Source organism: Cydia splendana, chromosome 2 (assembly GCF_910591565.1).
Source record: "Cydia splendana chromosome 2, ilCydSple1.2, whole genome shotgun sequence".
Lineage (NCBI taxonomy): Eukaryota > Metazoa > Arthropoda > Insecta > Lepidoptera > Tortricidae > Cydia > Cydia splendana.
The window spans coordinates 17,842,311-17,859,395 of NC_085961.1; the positions used below are offsets into that span (position 1 = coordinate 17,842,311).

The 17,085-nt window shown below is 36.8% G+C and overlaps 1 protein-coding gene across 1 annotated transcript in view; it reads right to left on the reverse strand.

Annotated features, from left to right (window-relative positions):
- The window catches only part of LOC134805022 (suppressor of lurcher protein 1), a 349,546-nt gene that overhangs the window by 239,181 nt on the left and 93,280 nt on the right, over window positions 1-17,085 (reverse strand). The gene's annotated exons all lie outside the window — the stretch shown is intronic.

The following is a 17,085-nucleotide window of genomic DNA, read 5'->3' on the forward strand; positions in this document are numbered from 1 at the left end:
TAAGCCAGGGGCAGAATTTAATAATACTGTAAAAAAATTCTTATAATTAATATAAGCTTGCAGTTTTGTTTGTAGTACCTACTAGCGGACGTGGACGCAAAACTTGAACCCGTTCACACTTATACCTAAAAGTATGAAATTTTGGAAGTTAGCAAGATTAAGAACCCAGCCTTCGTTGGTACAGGTACCTTACATATATTTCCTAATAAGTAGTTAATATGATTTGATATGTTAGTTAATAATTAAAATAAGGAATACGTACAGCGTAGCATCTACATATATTTAAGAGGTAGTATCAGTCTTTTTGTTTAAACAAAGTAAGCAGGTACAGTCAACTTTAAAAATATGGGTGCACAAATCATCTCAAAAATATGTCCCATAGCTGTCAGAGTATTAAGAACTATGGGACATATTTTTTAATAAGTTGGCTACACCTATATTTTTACAGTTGACTGTACCTACCTAATTAAATCAACTCTGAAACAATTAAAAGTTGTAGTAAATAGAAGTAAATAGAAAGCTTTAGGAAAATAATAAGTTTTCTTTCGTTTTATTAAGTCAATTGTCTAGGTACCTATATCACTTTTTTTGCTGATGAAAATAAATTCTTTTCACCTCTCTTAAAATACATAAGTAGGTACTTACTAATATACGTAAAATATATATTTGCATTATTTTTAAATGTTGTGACATTTGTAATCTAAGTAATTAAATCAACTCTGAAATAATAAAAAGTACAAGTAGAACACTTTAGGAAAATAATAACTAATAAAATGTCTCAATATAACTTCAAATAATAATATAAGTTACCAAGAAAAATAAATAAGTATAGAGTTAAAGCTCAAAAGATTGTCATGGACTCAAATTCTTACTTCGTGTGAGAATAATCCCTAATCCAACAAGGCAAACCGGGCCAGATTGATCGACACAATAAAAATTCTAAGTACGTAGAACTTGGAAACTTCTCTCGGATTCCGCGAGCACCTATTGCATATACGGGACATCGATCAGTGTGGGTATGACGCGTATAAAATATAGGTAAGTTTACCTGGGTGATATTTCATTTTCAAATCAGATTTCCTGTAGATGATTGTTTACATTTTTATGGATGAATGAATAACCTAACCTAATAGCTCTGCATGTTCTTCCATAGAATTATTAATTCTAATAAACGCTTAACTTACCACACGGTTTAACATACAGAGGCCAATCAATTTTATAAATTCGTATAATGGAAGCTTACCTAAGTCTATGATGTAGTTAGATTCGATAGCTTTCATTTTATAGATCGACGGTAACATTTCAGATATACTTTGTAATTAAATATGTATATATTATGAAATTTATTTATTTAATCGTATGGTATATTATATACATTGAGGGCAATTAGAGTGTAGCCTTAAGGTTGCCAAGCCAAGCAACCAAGCCAGGTGTCACGGTGTTCAGGTCCTCAGCAGATCCAGGGTATGTGTGGGCAGCGTTGGAAGATTATATGAAATAATAAATAAACACAAACTTGCTGTGTCCAACAAAACGAGTCAATGCATTAAGTCGTTAGGCAGCGGAAACCGGTCGCGTGCCCGACCAACAACAGCCGGCTGTGTCATTGTGGGCAGGCCCATAGCAAGACACTTTGTCACACCCTTTGTTAGTCCACTAACGCCTCTTAATGTTGGTACTAAGAGCTCAGAAATGGCGGACGTCGTTTGCGGTATCATTTTTTCAAGGCCACTTAAAATACTTTAGATTTTGTAGAGATATGACCCTGTAGTAGCTGTACTTCCTAGAGTTGTTTTTAACATATATTATGAGAGTTCTTGGGACACAAGTTGTTTTACAATGAAAACCAATACCAAGTCATATTCAGCGATATCAGTAACATCATCATCATACACATAAACTGAAACAAATCAAAAAACTTACAATTAAGAGTTCTGTTAAAATATAATTAAATTACTTCCAAAGTATCTGTTCACTCTGCAAACACTTAAGGCAGAGTAAGGCATGGGGCCTCAAACTATCTCTATATCTATCTATATACTATGTCCTTACGTGTGACAGTTTTTTAACCATCATCATCCCACGCAGACGAAGTCGTGTCTAGTTAATGATACGAATATTCGAAGTAATTTTCTGCTAAAAGATACATTTTTGATACAAACTATAACTATAACTGTCAACTAATTACTGTCAACTGTAAATACCTTTTTCTCAAACATGCAATGAAATATTGATGTTATGTTCCTTATAATAGGCTGCGAAGTATGACGTTTCAGGTGCGGCTAGGACAAAAGGTCGTTAATGGAATTTCATACACATCTTGCAGGCCTAGGCCGGCAAAGTCCTCTTTTTTAATTTTCATTTCACAGATATTTGTGACACAGCATCGTGGCATTCATCCATTAAAAAAAATTAGAGGCAGTATTTGCTTTATGGTTCGTAATGACACTCTGCCACTACGCCTATAAAAAAAAACAAAAAACAATGTTTGCTATAATTTGCAGTTTTATTTGTATAAAATCAACATGAACTTAATAAATAATACATTCTATAATTTTAAATTATAAATTTAACTACACAAATAAAAACATTTAAAATATTCATCTAAACGTTAGCGGTAAAAAGGTCTACTCAAACACGCGTAGTTATATTTTTTAAATTGTTATGGAGGTAAAGTTGAAAAATATTCATTCTGTTTTATTGGATTTATGGTGCGTTGTTGATTTATTGACTTTAATATGAGTTCCGACGAAATAATGATATTAATATTAATTGTAATCGTAGGCATTGGAATTGGCAGCGTAAGCAGAATTGATTTTAATAACTTGCTGCCTCTGCCGCCAAGTCAAAGACGAAGTATGTATATGGTTGCTTATGGCAATTTTATTATTTGAGAAACTAAGAAAAATGGCTTACAGTTTATTAGAAACAGTTTTGTGGCATATTTTAAATGGATGTAACTACAAATTCGTCAACACTGTGGAAATTATACTTATTTACTCCGTGCATAAAGCAACGATGTATGTGAAACATGATATCAACATGAAAGACTATGTAAACTTATGTGACGAAAACGACAGTCAGACGGATACAAGGCGAAAAAATCAAAGATACATGAAAATATACGGGTAGTAAAAATACACGACTCGTGTAAAACATACGCGTGATAATGATATAGGTACGTGTTGGTTATATTTTGGGTGTACTTTACTTTTAGTTTTTTCTATAAATAAAACTTGGGTTTCGTGGATTTTTTATTTTATTTATTTCATTGCATGTTTGAGAAAAGCACTATACATACCTCGGCGGGAAATGGGGTTGCCCGCGCTCAGACCTATCCGGCCTCGCTTCGCTCGGCCGTCTATATGTCTTCGGCCGGCAACCCCTTTCGTCCCGGCCTCTGTAGTAATGTACTATAACTGTACGCCTTCAAAATATTGGACTTGTAAAAATAATTTAAGTCAATATGCAAGACGTTTACTAGAGAGGTTTTGCCGAAGAGGTTTCATAATGCATTTCCCAGCTCAATATGTTAAGCTAATAAAAGATTGTTAAAAACTGTGGAAAGTCTGTAAACAAACAAAAGTAGCATCCGAAGCATTCAAATTCCTTTTTTATAGGTACAAACTAAAGCGTTCGATTCAAAACGTTCGTTTTTTATTTACCAACGATTCTTAAGTATGATCTAATAACTACAGAGAACTTAAGCAAATGTAAATTTTCCCAATTTGGTGCGGATAATCGTGTTGCGCGAAATCCAAGTTAATGAGACAACTCAGTAGTAGTTAGTGAATCCGTTTAGTGGGACTTTGCGAACAGTTTGTGAGTTTCATTACTTATCATTTCAGTAAATTTTATCACATTGTACTAAAACCAATAAGATATATTCGTTTGAAAGTATTCTAATCAGATATAGTTACTTGCATAGATACAAAAGGTTACTTAGTAGTCATATTCATAGTACTAAAAGCCCTCCAGCAACCCGTACCTAATTCCAGCATATATAGGTATTTACTTTTTCAGCAGATAAGATAACTTTTTGGCTTCATTATATTCTTGAACATCCGCACGCGTTATAAAAATCACAAAATCATATAAGTATGGAACAAATCAAATTACTTTAATATTTGCATTATAAAATATTATACACCGAAACATTGATTACATGGCCTCTCTTAAGTAATTCGGTAATGTATTGTAAGCTTAGTTGTAAACGCGTCCCTATGTCATATCATATCAGATTCCCAAATAGCTTGCTTTATCGCAGCTAGGTTCAGCTTGTAGCTCACACAGCACACCGAGGCAGCTGCAAAGTCTCCACGGCACAAACATGTCGCGTACGAACCTGAATAAATAAACGGCGGAAGAATTTCATAACCCAAGAGTCTTTGCCTAAATGTTTAAACTTGCGCTGGCAGGTACCTATACTAACATCAACATTCAAATTTTAATCTCTCGAAATAACTTCTGTCTTTCAAAATAACTTTTGTACAGGTGTAGGGTGTAGGTCTGTAAGTATCTAATATTTGGTGTCTTCCATATCTCGGGACCATGGATCCCGGACATTTTGGAGGCGTGCGTGAAGCCAACAGCGCAAAGGCCCTTTAAGACAAATTAATCTAAAAGCAAGGGATACACGTGGCGGATATCATCCACGAGCGCACAATATGATACATCCGGAGGTGGTCGCCGTCAGGTGCAAAGTGCAGTGCAGCACTTTCCCTATTATTAGGAAGGCGGAAAATCGTGCAGAATGGAGAGTTTTGGTGCACAAAATAACGACCTCATGTGGTCGCGACTCTCAGTCATGAGGAAACGAGAAGAAATAAGACTTTTGTGATGCTATGGGAACTAAGGTCATAGGCTATTGATTTACAACTTGGATGGAATGGATAATGAGGAGACTATCGGACACCTGCCGTGACAATCAGTCTCGGAATTGTGAAAGACAGGTGGTGACTCGCCAATTCATTGAGTGGGCTCTACAACGGTCGCACGCGCATTGTGACAATAGAGAAACACTTAATAGCGTCTGTGTGGTTGTGGAAAGGTGAGTCTGCGGTAACTAGAACCCGATAATCCGTCCATTATAGGCCGCCGGTGTTATGACATTTTACACTTCCAAAACCTGGAGCATAGGTCCCGCTCTTGCTACTCCACTCTGGTCGGCCAAACAACTCAAGCACAGAAAAAAATAAAAAAGCCCTCTGGAATAGGAGTCCGCGGTGCACAGTGTTTTATAGAAGCCAAAAAAGTGACATCCTCATTTTATTGCAAATTACTGAAGTTTAGATCATTACAAATGCGAGACCAAAACTCCCGCGTGTCCAATTTGCATAGTTTTTGTGTAATACATTTTTGAAGATCGTGTTTTAGGCCCCCGGATTTTACGAAAAACGTTAATAATTTGCAAATTATTTTGTAAACTTTCCGTTGTTTAGTGCTATTGGATAAACCATTCAAAGACGCAAATTTAGTGGCAATTGTAACTTCTCTAGGTATATTGGTTATAAAGATATTAATGAATTTATTGTTTTTGGTTTTCATTTTTTTTCTTCCATGTTCCGCCGTAGTAGGAGCCCATATTTGTATGACAGCTTCATTTATATGTCTTCTATCCACCCTATTTTTTACAAGACCTAATTCCGTAGAACATTCAAGTAATCATCGAAACACTTTATATCCGGGTTATCCGGCCGCTAGGGTTGGCACTTCGGTATTTTTATTTATACGCCATTTTCTTGGGGATATCTGGTTTCGAGTTCATATTGAAGAAAATGTGATCCCACTGCTTCGAGAACTGATTTAGTAAGTACCTATCAGGCAAGTGAGAGTCGGGTTCGCATACGAAGGGTCTAAAAAAATTATACCATGTCATACAGTGTACAATGACACGGATCCTCAATGTGCAACTCCAACTCGTACTTGACCCTAACTTTATTTAATTTATATTAAATTGGCGTCACGATCGAGAACACCATACTCGGAAATCGGATAGGATAAAAACAATGTCTGATTTGTTTCACAGAGCACTAGTCTCATCAGATCCAGTAATTTCCGAACAACGGATGTCACAGAGAATAAAATATATTAAAAAAACGTCCCCTACCATCTGCCGCAGTAGCTTTATTGAAAGCACCGCAATCACCACAGGCACAGGAATCTCAGGAGGAAATCCCAACACCAACATCCGAGTTCGGTCCAGACGACAGTTATTACGAGGTGCAAGATGGGGCAGAGAGCCTCGATGTAGAAAATGATGACCCGACCTGATGAGCCGACTAAAAACAGATATATACAGCAGTGTTTCACCTTACTGCATGGTAATGACTGTAATGAGGTCCAAAAGTGTATACGTCTCTTTGTAGTCGACTGTGATACAGCTAACGACCAAAATGTAAATATTATCTACCCTAATTATAAAGAGGAAGAATTTGTAAGTTATCTATATCTAACTGTCAGCGCATGTTGCTCTCGTGCTGTTGCGGGTCTGCTTTGCTGTTCCCAAGCCCATGTACTTTTTGCGCACAGTACCGACTTGGCTTCACCCTGTGCAAATGGACTCCTTTGACTGTGATTTGAGGGAGTCTGTTGAGTCCTTGCTTAATGTGGCTCTAAATCCAGAACAATGGGACCTGGCATCCTTGCCCATTCGGAGTGGTGGTCTGGGGGTGCGGCGCGTGCGGGATGTGAGTCTACCGGCATTCTTGGCATCGGCGAGTGGGGTCGTGGATCTTGTTAATGCTATTGGTAACAGGGTATCCATACCTTACGCTGCTGATGCTTTGGCGGCTTGGATGGCTCTCAATCCGAACGCGCCCCGACCCGAGAAGCCGGACGTACAACGGCTATGGGACGATGTTGGAGTCAAGAGGATTGTCGAGGGTCTGATAGAGAACGCAGTGGGGGCGGATAGGGCGAGGCTGCTGGCGGGGTCCGCACCAGAATCGGGGGCGTGGTTGCAAGCGCTTCCATCTCCGCATTTGGGCACCCTCCTTGACAACGATTCGATGCGGGTGGCGGTGGCTCTTCGCCTGGGCTGCGATGTGTGTGTTCCTCACCTATGCATCTGCGATACTATGGTGGAGAGCAACGGCCACCACGCTTTGAGTTGTGGTCGATGTGCAAGGAGATTCCCACGCCATCACGCTCTTAACGATCTGGTCCGGAGGGCGCTTGTTTCCGCGAATGTCCCATGCATGCTTGAGCTCCCAGGCCTTAGCCGGTCGGATGGTAAGAGGACTGACGGTTTGACTCTGGTGCCTTGGCAGAGAGGAAAGTGCTTGCTTTGGGACGCTACACGCGTCAGCACTTTTGCTGCATCGCACATTGGCCGCACCGTGAGGGCAGCAGGGGCAGCTGCTGCAGCGCAAGTACGCAGAATTGGACGGTTATTTGTTTGTGCCTCTGGCGGTCGAAACGGCTGGTTGTTGGTGCTCAGAGGCTAGAGAGTTTTTTAAGGAGGTTGGGAACCGTTTGCGAGATAGAGGCCTGGATCCCCGCTCCGGGTCCTTCCTGGTGCAGAGGTTGTCCATCGCGATTCAGCGTGGTAATGCGGCGAGCGTTTTGGGCACCTTTGCGCCAGGGATGACGCGGGGTGAGATATTTGACTGACTCAGTAGTCGGTCAGTCAGTACTGCTTTGTTTTTGACTTGTGTTTTTTTTTGTGATATGTAATTTGTGTAAATGTAATGTAATTATGTGATGTATTTTATAATTAATATAATTTTGGAGTTATCTAAAGCTAATAAAATACTAAATCTTAAAAAAACTTATTATTTCATATGTGTAGGTTTTTATTAACATATTAAAGTTTATTTTTACCACCCATAAAAGTGCTATACTGTGTATACAGCGTTAATATTATATCCGGGTGAACCCGGATATTGGTAGTGGCAGCCCTGACCGAAAATTTTAATTGGCTTTAAATTCAATCTTCCACGGAATTAGGTCTTGTAAAAAATAGTGTAGATAGAAGACGTATAAATGAAGCTGTCATACAAATATGGGCTCCTACTACGGCGGAACATGGAAGAAAAAAAATAAAAACCAAAAACAATAAATTCATTAATATCTTTGTAACCAATATAAATTTGCGTCTTCGAACGGTTTATCCAATAGTACTAAACAACGGAAAGTTCATAAAACAATTTGTATTTTTTTTAAGTTTTTCGTAATATCCGGGTGTCTAAAACACGATTTACAAAAAAATATTACACAAAAACTATGCAAATTGGACACTCGGGAGTTTTAGTATCGCATTAGTAATGATCTAAACTTCAGTAATTTGCAATAAAATGAGGATGTCACTTTTTTGGCTTCTATAAAACACTGTGCGGTGTCACCATTCACCGTCCGCGCGCCACAAGCTGCCCCCGCGGGCAATATTTGGTGCTTTTTTCTGATTTAATTAACACAATTTTGAAACGAGTGAGTATTAAAGAAATTATAATTCTAAACGTGGATTATTTGCAGAAAGTTCTTAAAATAATCTTGTAAATAATAAATGTATGTACAGTCACCAGCATAAATATATTACTATGGGTAGCCGTGCAAAAATATCTGATCCTCCATTTGAGGCATAAGTACATGACGACACTACCTCGGTAAAAATATGTGATGATTTGTGGCCGGCAAAAACATTGTTACTCTGTATCCGCATAAATATCTGATCGGGTCGCTTAAAAATATTTGATTACTCATAAAAATTAAAATTATGTGATTACTCTCACCTGGCATAAATATCTGATACACTATGAAAGCAATATCTACATCTGATGGCAGATGGACCGCCTATATATCTGACACGTTGGAAAAGCAAAAATATGTTATTGTTGTTATCAACCTGCAATAATGAACCATACCCGTTTGGTATAGAGCCGTAAATTGTATGAAGTTATTTGACAATCCACGAAAACAGTGCAGACTTGTCATTGCATATGTCTGTCTCACATTTTTTTATTTGCACAGTTAAATTGTGACTTATTGACCGAAGCGAAGCGAAGGTCTACGTTTTGACTCGGGCATTTTGCTTTCGTATGTCCGGATGTTCTCCTCTACAGGTCGCAATTCTTAACCGATTCTCGTGAAATTTTGTGACCGAATTTTATGACTAAATAAAATTTTTTTGTCAATCCGGTTTTTGGAAATTTTTAAAAATGGAGGAGTCGTGATACCTGGCGCCTAAACAAATAGTCGTATCGATATCATAAGACTTTTTTCTTTTTGAAACATGTTTACAGAGTTAATAGCAAAAAATGCAGAAAAAAATTATCGCTGGTTTAGGCGGTATTTAGATATTTAATTTTAACTAATTTTAATTTGAGAAGGAGTAGCTAAATTTCGTCAACCCATCTAAGAACTATTTGGCTCAGTTTGTAAACGTTCGCTTTTTCTGTTTGCACAGAGGGTCTAGTGTAGTAAATAAAGGTAGTGGACCCCGCAGTAATTACTCAGCCAGAAAAAACTTTACAGTATGATAAAGTATCAATAAACAAAAAGTAATGTATAAATTTCCAAAGAATAATAATAATAGAATTAAAGTAAATACCTAAAGTCTTAAATCGTTAATATCTTTTTACGGAAAAATGCTCCGTTCAAACTTTCTTCACCAGACATATTCATGTAACTTATTGCAATAATATATGAAATATCAAAAAAATATCCCAGCAGAAATACCAGTATTAATAAAATAAAATTTTTTGGCGTGTCTTGGACCGGAAAATTGCTCAGTCTAATTTTTTCACTGGAATGCCATTTTATTGCCGTTTTATACCTACAAAATGAAAATCTAAAAATTTTCCACTCTCAGTTTTTAATAGTTCTATAATACATACATTTCGATACGCATTTTTTTGGATTTTTTTACCCACTACGCCAAATTATATTCTAAGATCATATAAGAAGAAAAAACTGACAGAGCAATTTTCCGATGAAAATGAGCGTCAAAAAAAGGAAGTATCATAAAAAAATATTCTCATGTTTGACAAAACTTTTAGATTTTTTTCTAGTATCACATACTGATATAAATAACTTATTTTGTAAAATAATTTTGGACTGAGGAATTACTCGGTTCAATATATAATCAGATTTGTGTTTTTACCTAACTTAGGAGTATTTTTTTTTTGGATATTTATAATGTTAGTCTCGGCTCATACTATACAATAACCAAGCTAAATTTCATCGACTGAGAAATTAATGCATGGGTCTCCATACAACAACTTGCTTCATTTACTACACTAGTCTGGGTTCGATCCCCAGTAATTGTATGCTGGGATATTATAACTTTTTGTATTTTTTTACACATAAATTTCGTATTGTTTTTCTTTAATTTACTATACACCGTGTTTTTATTGAATTCCGTTAACTTCGGGGTATAGTTAAGTACGTTTATAAGAACTAAATGGCATAGTTAATTTTCAAAAAAAAAATTTTTTTTTGATTTTTTGTTTGTTTTTTTTTTGTTTAAAAAGTAATTAAATGTAGCATATAGCGTTGTTGTAACACGGGCATTACATTTAACTCAACCAAACAATTGAAATCTGTGACATATCTATGTCATTTCGTACATCAATCGACCGAGATTGTACTTAAGTTTAGTAGCAAATGTATGAACTCATTCTAAACACTAATCAATATGTAAGCCGGCCCTAAGGCAAGTGTACACGCTTGTAGGGGCCTTATAGTAAAAAAATAAATTATGGATTATCTCCGAAATGGACTTAATTAGAACATCGGTGTCTTTGAGAAAGTTACTTGATTTAAGCTCAGGAATGCACCCTTGAAATTAACGGAAATCAAAAAAAACACGGTGTATTTAAAGCTCTTAGCACCATGTTATTTCAAGCTCTGCTCGCGAGGTCTACAGCTCACAGAGCCACTAGTTTAAAAATCATGTATCAGAAGACTTGATAGGAGATGTGTAATAAACCCAAAGAGTATAGTAAGTATATAATAAGCCTCCTTCTTACATGGCATTAAAAAGAATAATAAATAAGTCAACTTGAATATGTCACGTTACATAAAATCGACTTTATTATTATTTCGTAGGGATAGTTGCCTATTAATTTACTCCTTGGGGATAATCACAACAGTTAGGCACAGAAATAAATATCATGGCGACTTATCGAGTCGACGACCATTTGAAACATAGAATTGTTTCCATGCACGAGGAAAATAAACCCATTCATGAAATAATGGATGTGTTAGGAGTTTCTGTAAGTTATTTTATATTTAATTACTTAATTCCGACTTCATGAATAGTGTTATTACTTAATAATATATTCTTAATATTTGTTTTTTTTAGAGAAATACCGTTAAGTTATGGATTACGCGATGGGAATCAGAAGGCAATGTCGACCATCATAAAAGTTTAGGTCGTCCCCGTAAAACAACAGCCATTCAAGATCAAAATATTGTTCGCTTATATCAAGAAAATCCTATAACTTCAACGCTCGAAGTCGCAAATGACTATGGTATATCCCGCGATAGTGTTCGCCGAAGATTGAAAGCGGCTGGCTTAAGAAATCGAGTCCCTGCACGAAAACCCGTGCTGCAAAGAAGATATAAGGACCTCCGACTCGATTTTGCGAATCAATATTTAAACTTTGATTTTAGAAACGTCGCGTTTGTAGATGAAAAAGTGTTTCAGTCAAGCATGGATGGTCGAGTGTCATTGTGGAGATTGATTTATACCCGTTATGACGAATTAAACGTAATAGAAAATAGAAGATCGGGTCGTATTTCATGCGGAGTTTGGGGATGGATGTCGTCTGCAGGGCCGGGAGAACTGTGCCAAGTACATTAAACAGCCGAGATTATATTGAAATCCTCAACGATGTGCTATTGCCCTCGTTGCATATTACTTATCCAAACGTCAATCCTGTATACGTGATCCAGGACAACTGTTCTTTTCACAACAGCCGTATTGTTCGCCATTGGATTAACGAACAAGAGAAAATTGCGTTGTTAGACTTCCCACCTAAAAGTCCAGATCTAAATGTCATTGAAAACTTGTGGGCCATAATGACACAGCACTGGGACCCCACACAAGCCAGAACGAAGGCAACTTTAAGTCGGCACTGTTTTGACATATGGGAATCTCTGCGGGGCTTGAATCATTGCTACAACATGGTTATGTCCATGCGAGACAGGCTGACTGATGTTATCAATGCCGAGGATGGGCATACTAGATATTAGAGTTCATTTCACGTATTCTATTAAAGCAGAGGATAGGCGTTTAAGTTCAAGACAATTTATTTTAAGTTTTTTATTGGTAAGAAAGTGAAAATAAAATTGATAAATATCTGCCGTGTTTTATTGAATGCAGTTGTGCGGCAGCTGTCCTACGAGCGGCAATAAAGCGATTAACAAATGGTTATTTTCCCTAGCTCGAAACGTAAAGGGAAAATATTTAAAGTTGGCTTACATACCATATAGATCATGTCATTCAGTCAGAAGACGCGTGCCTTGGTTCATATTGTCACGGCATTAAAGGTTACATTTGACAAATTTGCGCGTCTGTGAATGACACGATCATAATCTTGTATGCAACAAAGCTTTTATTTCAATGCTACAAACCATTTTATTCCGTCAAATTGATGATAGAATAAAATGTGAGACAGACATATGCAATGACAAGTCTGCACTGTTTTCGTGAATTGTCAAATAACTTCATACAATTTACGGCTCTATACCAAACGGGTATGGTTCATTTTTGCAGGTTGATAACAACAATAACATATTTTTGCTTTTCCAACGTGTCCGATATATAGGCGGTCCATCTGCCATCAGATGTAGATATTGCTTTCATAGTGTATCAGATATTTATGCCAGGTGAAAGTAATCACATAATTTTAATTTTTATGAGTAATCACATATTTTTAAGCGACCCGATCAGATATTTATGCGGATACAGAGTAACAATGTTTTTGCCGGTCACAAATCATCACATATTTTTACCGAGGTAGTGTCGTCATATACTTATGCCCCAAATGGAGGATCAGATATTTTTGCACGGCTGCCCATAGTAATATATTTATGCTGGTGACTGTACCTACTGTGCTGGCACGCGCCAGTCGAAAAGGGGTCGAAAGTGTCATATTAATAGTATGGCTTTTCTTAGACTCTTCTGAAGTCAATAACTGTTTGGTCAAATATAAATCGTATTGCTCTCAGAATCATCGATTTCTGCTTTCAAATAACATTTTTATCATTGCCTTATTGCCAGCATTTACCTTAGTGCCAGCCAAATAGCTCCGCCACTTGAACTATTTCCGACGCCGGACAGGCGAGGCGAGGTGAAGGTGATACAGGAAGATACATCGGTGTCGACTGTAGGGTTTAAACGAGGACATTTTAAAGCAATACTTATTTTTCAGTTGCACGTAAAATTACAAAGTAACCTTTTTTGTATTAGGTACTATTTGCAATAAAAAATAGATAATATTCAAATAAACTCCACCAAACTAAAGCTGGATATATGAGCCTGCCAAAGATAATACGAAAGTATTTATTTAGTTGGAGATAATTATTACATTTTATTACTATTTGATTGCAGCACTAATGGGAGCTAATAAAACACAACCACGATAAAGCTCAGCCAATACCCATTCATCACACAAAAATGATATAACATTTTGCAAAATCATTGACGAATATTGGAAAATGATTTATTATAAATGAAACCAATCTAGTTATTTACTATATATGAAAATTGTTTTTGATTGAGTTTGTATAGAAGTTATTATGGGAATATATGTAGAAGCATAATACTATAATAGATAGGTACGTGTATAAAGAGTGTTGACTCTTAAAGTTGTGATTTGAATAGTAGGTACTTAATAATTTTAAATCTAAATAAAAAATATGCACTTGTGGCACGGACCGTCTGGGACACCACCAGGCCGTTTTTCGAGACATGCTTCGCTTAATGACATAATCCGTCGGTCTCTTGCCACCATCAATGTGCCTGCTCTTCTTGAGCCGACTGGCATTATCAGAGATGATGGCAAGAGGCCCGAGGGGGTGTCTTTAGTTCCTTGGAGCTTAGGACGGATGTTAGTGTGGGATGCTACCCGCGTAGACACAATGGGACCGTCCCACCTCCAACGGACTAATGTAAAAGCAGGCGGGGTGGCGAAAAGCGCCGAAATTTTAAAACGTAACAAATATAAGAGCCTCGGTAGAGAGTACCATTTTGTACCATTTGGAGTTGAAACTCTAGGTCCATGGCGTCCCAGCGCGCATAAGTTGTTCCCAGAAATCGCGAAGCGGTTGATGTAACTGGTGACCGAAGAGCTGGCGCCTACCTCGCACAACGTAGCAGCATTGCGATACAGCGAGGAAATGCCGCCAGCATCCTTGGTACAATGCCTCAGGGGCCTATTTTATTTTAGATTTAAGCTAGTTATTAATTTCGTTTAGTAGTACCACTGTATACCTATATATTGTATGTACTTAAATAAATGATTTTCCATAAAAAAATAAATTAAAAACAAAATGCTTGATTCAAATGTGTTTTACAATATCAGGGAGATTTTCCTAAAATGTCAAGTTTGATAGTTATAATATACCTAAGCTAGTTAGTAAGTAAGCTTATACTTCTTATATGCTCAAAATTGGCAACTGTTGGTACTATATCTCCCATAATATGTATTTGCAATCTTATGTACACAGTTTACAATTAATAATTACATTACAAATTACTAATATGTGTAATTCAGTTAAATATTCATGAGATCATCGAATTTTCTTTAATTATCGAAATATGAGCTAAATTTCATCAGCTTACGAACCTCACTGTCACATGTAGAGCCTGTGATTTACAGTGACAATCTTGACGCGCTGAGCCCACGGCACACACGCATCGAGGTGTGATAATGCGAGATTAAAAGGGTCCTAGCAACCCTCGAGGCTACTCGTGATGAACCCCGCGTTAATATACCAACACTTTTTAATTATGTGGGGAAGCGCTAGGCTAAGCCGTTTGAAAAAATAATTGCAATTTTGACACAACAGCGAACATACAGTGTGTACCTGATTTTGTGTTGTGGATACATCTACCTATACCCGTTTCAACTTCGATTTATGAGCCTACACAAATTTTGGGAAGCATTAACGTCGAAGCACGCAAATATTTGATTCGGTCATATACCTAACTATAAGAGTATATGAATACGTGTTGTTACACTCTTTTCTATTTAAGATATTTAGACGACCTGTCTGGCTTAGTGGGTAGTGACCCTGCTTATAAAACCGATGCGGGCTTATGGTCCCGGGTTCAAATCCTGGTAAGGGCAGTAATTTGTGTTATGAGCAAAGGTATTTTCTATGTATTTAAGTATTCATAAACATTTATATATTACACTAGCGACCCGCCCCGGCTTCGCACGGGTAGTGAGATGGATCAATTTGTGTGATAATACATATTATGACAAGGAATAATAGGAATAATATTTAATACATATGTATTATGACAAGGGTCTGTACAAGTACAATGAAAGTGAATCAAAATGATAGTACGTATGGTCTTGTAAACATCATTAATAGTTTTAGTTTAGTAATATTTCGTACAATACGTAGTCACTAATGAAATATTTATTCGTGTAAGCATAAGTCGTATTATAATCCGGTACAGTAATAATATACAAGGCGCCGCCGCAAAGACGCCGTTAAATCTACGGTTTACAACGAGATAATGTCTCCGCTCGGCTAATATCGGGATGTTTGCGGCCTCTTGCCGGCTAGTACCTATATACATACAGCTAAACGTTTTACTTAGCATATTATTTTATCTAAGACGGGGTGTTAATGTTCAATGTGTTGAAGAAATTCCATGTTATTTATTTATATTTCGGAGATCCACCAGCTATCAACACTATATTTATAGCCCCAAAACGAAAAAGAATAAGAGATGGAAAGCCAATTACAAGATACTCCTTATAGCTATAGATTATTACGTTCAAGTTTTACTTAAAATAAAGTGTCGACGCTCGGACACAGCAACACACAATATGAGAATTATTAGGTACAATTATGAAATAAATATTAGGTACCATAACCACTCTGTCCTGGAACCAAAAATTAGAAGTGGTAAATGGAAGGTAGAATCCCAAGTATCCCCAACGGCGAGTAAGAAAGAAATAATTTTCCACATAAATTACCTATCAAAAATTCAGGCATGCAGACACTTCTGGCTTTTTTGCCCCACTGGTATGTACTGGTATGTAAGTTTCTTGTATTGCTTCATTACCATGTCAGCATCATATTAATTTTCTGTCAAAGGCGTTATCGAGCATATAATATTTTCGTAGTAGTGCGCATCACGCATGAGATATTCTTAGCGAAGTGCCGTTCTCGTAATTTTTTGAGAGTTTTACCCTTTCGTCGCAAAAACGATGAATTCTTTCGTTTAACCGCTTAGTGTAGGAGATAAGACAAATACCATGGAATCTTAAAAGCAAATACATACTTGGCACCATTCATAGCAATATAAAACATAATACTAATTGATAAAAAAAAAACCAGGAGTAACACAAAATTTGCTCAAACAAGTTATTTGAGGCAAAAGGTATAAACTTAACAAAAGTAAATATGTAATAATAGTAATGATACCATTAAAAAATTAAGATTGTTCATAACTTATTTATGCTAATAAGAGATCGTCCTCGAGAAAGTTGGAAATTTTCCGGAATTTTCTTCGGAAAAGAATTCTTAGAAACGAGAACGTTCTCATCGGTCATCACTAGGTAACCGCTTACCATCAAGCGGGCTGTATGGTTCTTCACCACCAACGCGGTACAATTAAAACCAAAATAAGTTTCGCAACGGTAATGAAAATTATGACCATTTACTGATGGGTGAAATAAATATTGGCACAATTGTGTTGTGAGACTTAATTTCAATTTAAATTGTTATCATCCTACGCTCAATTAACATTCCAAATATTAAATAAAAATGTTGGCGTTCAAATTGAATTACTGCTCATTGCAAACGACCGAACAAATCAACGGAACCGATCTTAATCCCGTGCTGCTTAAACTCGTTCCTACGAAACTAGATTAAGTAGTTTGTGAATTAGCCTGA